General features: G+C 43.3%; 1 long non-coding RNA gene across 2 annotated transcripts; it reads right to left on the reverse strand.

The window, feature by feature from the left end:
- Window positions 1-447: 447 nt before the first annotated feature.
- LOC129683432 (uncharacterized) lies at window positions 448-7,927 on the reverse strand. Of its 2 annotated transcripts, XR_008721145.1 has the most exons (4): window positions 7,422-7,927; window positions 1,981-2,074; window positions 1,269-1,403; window positions 448-1,003 (listed from the first exon to the last, which is right to left on the reverse strand). It is a non-coding gene; the product is annotated as an uncharacterized LOC129683432 (long non-coding RNA). The 2 variants fall into 2 exon arrangements; XR_008721144.1 differs by lacking the exon at window positions 1,269-1,403.
- Window positions 7,928-7,967: the final 40 nt, after the last annotated feature.

Here is a 7,967-nt window from a genome sequence, read left to right on the forward strand (position 1 = left end):
GATTTAATGAACTATACAGTTGTGTTTTGCCATGTCAACCATCATAGGTGGGCATCTACATCTTGAGAAATCAAATGTGGGTGAATCCTTGCTGATTTAATGAACTATACAGTTGTGTTTTGCCATGTCAACCATCATAGATGGGCATCTACATCTTGGGAAATCAAATGTGGGTGAACATACTGAGTGGAGAGATTTGTCTACGCAGTCTTGTAAATGTAAGTCACAAATAAAAATTCTATTCTTATGTTTCATACTTTTTTTTTTTTAATACCAAGGAGAGAAAACACATCAGTGTTGAAAACTTAAATAACAGTGAGTACTGCACACGTTACTAAGGTAAAATCAATTATTCAGGTAAGAGAACCGACTTTCAGAAAGACAGCTGGGCATTGAATGGCCAGTGGCAGATAGATGAACTCAGGATTGTATGACTCAAAGGCCATATTGGTTCCATCATTCTGAGATACAATTTCTAAGAAAAAGAGACAAAAAGCTCTGGGTTTCTGTAGGAGGGGCAGGTGGGGGCTCCTGAGTGGCAGAGGGCACTTCCGCTGGGTCCATGGAGATCTTTGGGTCTAGATGGGCCACATTATCTTGCTTCAAGAAGGAATCCCAAATCTCAATTCTGGGCTTATTATAAAAACAAAATCATTTTCTGTAAATATCACTGTGGGGACTCATTGGCCCTCCAGAGCCATTGTCCTGTGGCAGTGGCAGAGCCCTCGTTCCTGGGCGTTGTGACATCTCCAATCCTTCTTGCCTCTTTTTCCAGTCACTGTAGCAAGGTTAGAAAGGGCAGGACACCAGAAGTGACACACTGGTTCTTCATGGCTCATTGACCAGAACAAGTCATGTGGCTCTGCGTATTTTACGGGGTGGAAAGTGAAATTCTCTGAGCTCAGCAGTGCAAAGTTGAAGCTGTGAACGACAGAGGAGGTCAGCATTTCATCTGGTAACTGTGGAGGCATGAAGCTGGAGAAGTGCAGGAGTGAAAACATACCTGTAAGATGGTGAGACAGATACTCTGCTTAGAATTCACATACAAATAGTAGGAAAATAAAACTGCAAAAATAACTGGATGGTTAGTTTTGATGCTAGGGTTTTACTGGGGTGAACACAAATGGGACACTATTAGAGCAGTGTCTGCGGAGGCTTGGTTTCTGATGAGGAGAGGATGCAAACTAAAGGATGGTGTGACAGAAAGAAGTGCTGGCATTAGACAAAGGGGGTGGACTATGAGCAAGAAGGGAGTGTTGGGGCAGTACCAGGGTCAAAGAGATGAGCCTCTTAAATCAAGCATTCACAGAAAAGTCAGTAGATAAGTGACAGCAGAGGAAAGGCTGGCTTGGCTGTGATCCCAGCTTGGCTCAGAGTTGGAGACTGGTCGGGCGCTGGGGACTCTGGGTAAACATAGGTGAGAACTGGTTTTCCTTTACAGAGAATATACAGTTTTAAATGGTACAATATATACTGTGCCAGATTCCTTAAACTTACTGGAAAGAAAACAATTAGGGTAACACAGCCCCCTCCTTTCAAAACAGAAAAACACAGTAAGGTATTACAGCCTTCTAAAGCTTAAAGTCCTGCAGACTTCAGAACTTTACTGAAATCTTCTGAACAAATGGAAGTTCTAACGCAGAGCCTTTTAATAATTAAAATGAAGAGATGCGTAAGTTAAAATTTAATGATTTTTCTCCTATGTGGTGCAGTTTCCCTCACACATCTATGCAGAGTTCTTCAGAATTTCCCTGAAGCTGTCCATGTTTAAATCTAGAGCAGATATGTGTTAGTGTCTTATTTCAGATACTTGGAAAGCAATTTGCAAGCTTTCATTGGATTTGGCTCTCATAGCAGCTCAGGAAGGGCAGTTAATGTATGTTATCATCCTTTTTTATTTCCCACATGAGGAGACTGAGGCCCAGATAGCTACAAGGACCTGTTCACAGTCCTAGGGAGGGTCAGAGGTGGATCACAAACCTGAGAACTGTGGCTGTTGGCCAGTGTTGTTCCTCTTACAACATGCATGGTCAGTGTTGGAGTGGAGACAGGCTCATCTGAGCGGAAGTGTGACCTTAGAAAAGAGACACAGTCACAGGTCAAATGGAACCTGAAGACATATTTCAGCCAATGAGTCTCAATCCCAACCTAGTATATCAGACGTAGTGAAGGAGACCTACCTGATGCTCTGACTTGCTGTATTGCTTTGTGAAGGCATATTTGCTGGATTTAAGCCATTTGAAATTATATACATATATGTAATTTGCCTTTTTTTTTTCCAAGACAGTGTTTTCTCTATATAGCCTTCACTGTCCTGAAACTCACTGTGTAGCTCAGCCTCGCTTTGAACTCACAGAGGTCTACCAGCCTGTGCCTCCTGTGCTGAGATGAAAGGGATTTACCACCACTGCCCTAATTTGCTTTTTGAGAGCTGGTGTTCTGCTGTTCCCAGCTTTCCTTCTTTACCTCATAATTTCTCAGTCTTCTCCAAGTTATCCTTTCATGCATTTTCACATTTATTTGTTTGTTTTTCTAGCCTTGGCTGTCCTGGACTGGCTTTGAAGAGCTGGCTGCCTTCAAACTCACAGAGATCTGCCTGCCTCTGCTTCCCCAAGTGCTAGGATCACAGGCGTGGGCCACGGTGCCTGGTTGCCACTTTTTTAAACTATTTTCAGAATATTATTTTTATCCCTCTGGAGTGAATCTCTCTAGATTGCAGATTGTGATGGTCTCTTGACATTTAGTCTCTTCACACACTTAAAAAAATTCTGGTTGGTTAGCTTATGCTACACATAGTAGTCTCTTTGCTCGTCTTTTTTCTTGCTAAGGAGGGCTTTGACTGAGGGAGCACCCTGCTGTCACCAATGGGCTAGAGGAATCAGATTCACTCACTGGATGGACTAACAGTTACTGGTTAGAAGTCGGCATCGCTGGCTTCTCTTCTGCTGCACATTTATGTAGATCACCCCTGCATGCTACGTTGGCAGTAGCTTTCTCCTCTCCACAGCACTTTCAGCCATCCTTCCTCACCCAACAAGAACCAGACCAATGGCCAGGAGGACTCCCCTGTCAGCTCCTTCTCACCACTGTGTATGTCCTTCTGACAAGGGTGCTCTGTCACATCCCAGATGCTTCCATTACTGGAAATCCACATCTCCCCTTTATTCTTCATGTATATTCAGGGCAGGTGTGTGGCAGAGTGCTTCAGGGCACATATTCATTAACACAATCTTAACAAAAGGCTGGAGTCAAGTTTTCACTTCTCATGGCATTAGCTGAAAATGTCAACAACAATTTTAAAATGTCTAAGTGGCATTGCATTTTTAAAAGCGAGTAAAACTCTTCATTTTTTCTTTCTTTCTTTCTTTCTTTTTTTTTTTTTTACTTGAAGACATGCTAGTGGATAAAGATTTTTCCTCAGGGAGTGTTCTTAGACATACTTTCAGAGTTTCACAAACAAGGCACTTCTCAATACTCTTTTTGTTTCTCTTATTTCTATTGTTGGTGAGGAATTCTAAAATGTAATTTTCTTTTCAGTTGATATGTGCTTTTTACTTCTAAAATAAAACTTGTTGGTTATGGTGGCCTGTGCTTGCAGGACATGCTGAGAAGGTGAAGGCCAGTCTGGACTACACCTTTTAAAACCACATGTGTTGTGTACTTTTAATTTCCACAATCAAGAGGCAGAGGCGGGTACCTAAGAGTCGGAGGTGAGTTCCAGACCACCCTGGGCTTAGTGTTTGCTCATACTGAGATCTTGTTTAAAAGAAAAAGATTTAATGAAAATTTGCATCATTTTTCCAGCAAAATTTTATATATATATACATATATATGTATATATATTCTATATAGCTCATATTAACTATTATGTATATGTATAATTTTTAATTAGCATTAAAACATACAAAGTAAGAAGATGAATTTGAATTGTTTGTTCTTATAATATGCATTATATTCACAATATCTACTATTATTACAGGCTTTGTAAAGATTTGGTGTGGGAATAAAGTTTGTCATGTGGCTTATCTTGGCAGCATTTTTGTCTTCAGTATTGGGGTTGAACACAAGTAGATACACTCTACCACTGAGCTATATGCCCTGGCAGCTTGTTTTGTCTAGCCATACCACATAGAGGGTGAAGTTGTATTAACATTATATAATGAGTCAAGCTTTTTATCATCAAGTCCCACTGCCACCTTCCACCTCCCTTTTTCTTAAGGCTGAGTTGTACGACATAGTCATGGCTGGCCTGGAGTTCACTATGTAGAGCAGGTTGGCCTGAGTCACAGAGATCTGTCTGCTAGGATTTAAAGAAGGGCCTGCATCACCCCTCCCAGCTTCTACAATCCTTTTCTATCACAATTCTCTATAAAAACAGCTTTCTGGAAAATTTACTAGCTAATCTAAAATAACAGGCTAAATAACAGGCACATACAAATATAATGGAGTAGAAAAATATTAAGTCAAGTGCATACTTTTGGAAACCTAATCTGGAATTCCTCCCTTCCTCCACCTTTCCTTTCTTCCTTCCCTTCCTTGATTCTTGCTTCAAGAAACTAATCAACATTGACCTTTCTAGCCTGTGGGTTCTGAAGGAAGTCAGCTGTTTGGTTTTTAAGGTTAACAAGCTAGAGCAGCTTTCCTATGTAGATGCTTCGTGGAAGACTATCTACAGTGTGCTACCTCTGCCTATACCTGTTACATCCTTTAAGTTACATTTTGTTTAAAACCCATTCTTCAAATTGCTGTATCTACTAAAATGATTTGTAAACCAGCTTGTGCAATCAGGAAACCGAAACGTTTCAACATTCTATTAACTTGCCTAAGTATGAAGGCTATTGGTAGTCAAGTAAATACAGTTGCTGTATTTGTGCCATTTGTTTTTCTTAGATTTTTTTTTTTTCTTTCTGGTACTTCTGGGGGCTTGTGCAAACTGAGGCATAAAAAGGTTTATTACATATAGTTGGTGGTAGAATTTGGTTTTAAAAATGCCTCACTAAAAATGAATTTCAAAGGGGAGATAGTTCAGTTGGTAGAGTACTTGCCTAGCATACAGGAAGCCAAGTGTTCAAACCCCTCATGCTGCATGAGCGGGAAGTGGTGGTACACGCCCACAGTCCTCTTACTCAGGAGGGACACAGAGCGGAGGGTCAGTCGTTCAAGGTCACCACTGGCCACACAACAAATACAAGGCCAGCCGGAGATACATGAGACTGAAAATACACACACATACACACCAGAGAAAAGAAAAAGGGAAACCTAGAGTCTAGCCACAAGTTCAGTTACTTGTTCTCATATATTTTCCCCATCATATTAGTACTGCTGGTTTGTTTTTGTTTTTTTGAGACAGGGTTTCTTTGTGTAGCCTTGGCTGTCCTTGAGAGTGCTCAAGACCAAGATGGCCTCCTACTCAGATTCACCTCTTCTGCCTTCCGAGGGCTGGGATTAAAGGTGTGCACCACCACTGCGCAGCTCAGTACTGGTGATTCTTATTGTTTAGTATGTAACTAAAATATTTTAACAGCTTTCAAAGGGAAAATCAAGAGTTAAGTATAAAGTGGAAACTTACAGATCAAAACTAACAGAGTACAGCCAGCCTCATCTAGTGCAGCTTTGTTGAGCTTTGCATACACGCTTTCATTGAATCCGTCTCTGTACTGATGTGGTTAACAAACCTCATAGCTTTTTAGGTTTTTCTTCCTTTTCTACATCATGCTGTCATGCATGACCAGTCACTATACTTATGAACCAAAAAGGATCAGGGTTTTATTTTTACACATCATTTGAATATCTCTACACATAATTCTTTTTATGACATTGGTGACAGAACCCAGGGCCTCATGCATTTAGGAACCTTTGTACCACCAAACTGCAGTCTCAGTGAGCACTTGGCCTTGAGTTTGCAATCTCCCAGCCTAAGCACCTGCCTCCTTCATACTCAGGTTATAAGGTATTACCTGTCCCTCCCCCTTATGTTCAGGCTATAGATTATACTACCATGATTGCCTTTGTCTTTTTGTTCTTATATAGGATATCACAGCACATGATTCAAACATTATTTTGGTGCCCCTTTCTTTTTCTTGAACTTCCATTTTACTACGAAGGATGACCTTGAACTCCTGACCTTCCCACGCTTGCCTCCCTGTTCTTGGAACACAGGCTGGTCTCTCACTCCCCACTTATCTTTTGTGTCTCCAGCAATGACAACCAGTGGAAGAATGGGTTAGCCCAGAGCTTTTCTTGGCTAAACACATAATAGTTCTTAGTATTTGCGACTGTGAGAGAATCACAGGTATTCTGTAGATTTCAAGTTGCTTTTAAGCCTTTATCAATAAACTAATGACTTACTATGAGTTACAGTTTGGGAACTGATTCACTGCTGACGATGATACAGAGGAGCTTTTAAGTGAAACAGAAACCAAGGATAACTGACAGTGCTTCAGAGCCATCTCTAAGCCCTGCATTGTGCAGTGGCCTCTCTACCTACATATTTTTTCCCCCATAAAAACACTGCAGAGTCCATACTTGATTTCTAGCAATACTGAATTTTCCCTTTAGCAACAGTGCCGTGAGCATTAGTTGTCTAATCGCTAGCTTTGCAAACGAATTCTGTAAGAGCCAGTATTTTTCAGCAGGAATAAAGCTTGTACTGTCAAAATCAGTTTACACTGCCGCTATCAGTGGGAACTATGCGTGTGGAGGCTAGTGAGGGTCCTGAGCTGCACTGCCACTGGGGATCTCATCGCAGTAAAAAGATGAGTCCACACTGAAGCACGGGAACTTAGAGGCACAAAGGAACAGAGTGCGAGGACAGGAAGAGGCATTCACACACATCTGCTTTTTTGCAAATCGCCCCTCTTTAACTTCCAGAAGAGGATGAGGGGTCTATGGAAGAATTCATTCCCCATGGCACGAGTTCAACGCCAGGCTCCGCTGCTGAAAAGCCTCCTTATGTAGCGTTTCTGTGCTGGTGCAGTCGCAGAGCAAGGGAAGACAAAGCCCAGGCTGGAGGACAGATGCTCTTCTTTGCTACAAAAGGAGGAAATCCAACGGGTACAGAGAAAACATGTCTTCACAGTGGAAAAGGGTGATAGCAGAAATAAAGAGGGCGTGTCAAAGACAGCGTTTTACTATTCTCTTAGCTTCTGTGATGTCTTTTCCTTAGGGCATGCCATAGATCATGCCAGACACCAGTTTTACCTGGATGAATGGGGGATATGGTTTAAACTCCAGCTAACAAATACTTCTGGCAAGGAAGAGGCAGAGAAAAGGACAAAGAAACAACCTCTCTAAAACCCGTATTTACTGTTGAAGTTGATTTTTACGTTTTTAGCGTCAACGAGACGCTTCAAAGGATAAAAAAAACCAAACCAAAACAAAAAAAAAAAAAACAAAAAAAAAAACAAAAAAAAACAACTCACGCTAATGTCTCTCCTGTTCTTTAACTCTGGTTCGCTGTCTCTTCCGAGGTGGCGTGCGCTCCCCGGAGACACAAAGGCCGCGGCCGCTCCCTGCCCAGGGCTGAGGAATGCGGGGGATTCAAACAGCACCCGGAGCCGGAGGAGGACTCGGAAAACATTTGCACTGACGCTCACACACAACCATAATAATTTATCTTTCCTCGGGAGAAAGGTCAGCTCGGATTTGACCCCAACAGCCAGCGCACCCCGGGGGTCAGGGCCGCGGCAGGATGGCGGGCCAGCTCCGCCGGTCGCGCTGTCCACGCCCACCTGTCCACCCGGCTCCGCAGCTCCGGGCCGCCCCGCCCGTCAGGACGCCGCGCCGCCCGGCACACCTCAGCCTGCCCAGGGCGGACCCGGCGCGGCCCTGCGACCCAGTGGCTCCGGTCAGAGGCCGCGCGGGCGCGAGGACCCCACCGCCCGCGTCAGGACTCGGGACGGCTGCACCGAGGGCGGCCCGCGGACAGCCGGCGCGCGCCCGGAGCGCGCCGCCGAGCAGCAGCACCT

Source organism: Psammomys obesus, unplaced genomic scaffold (assembly GCF_907164565.1).
Source record: "Psammomys obesus unplaced genomic scaffold, mPsaObe1.curated_primary_1811, whole genome shotgun sequence".
NCBI lineage: Eukaryota > Metazoa > Chordata > Mammalia > Rodentia > Muridae > Psammomys > Psammomys obesus.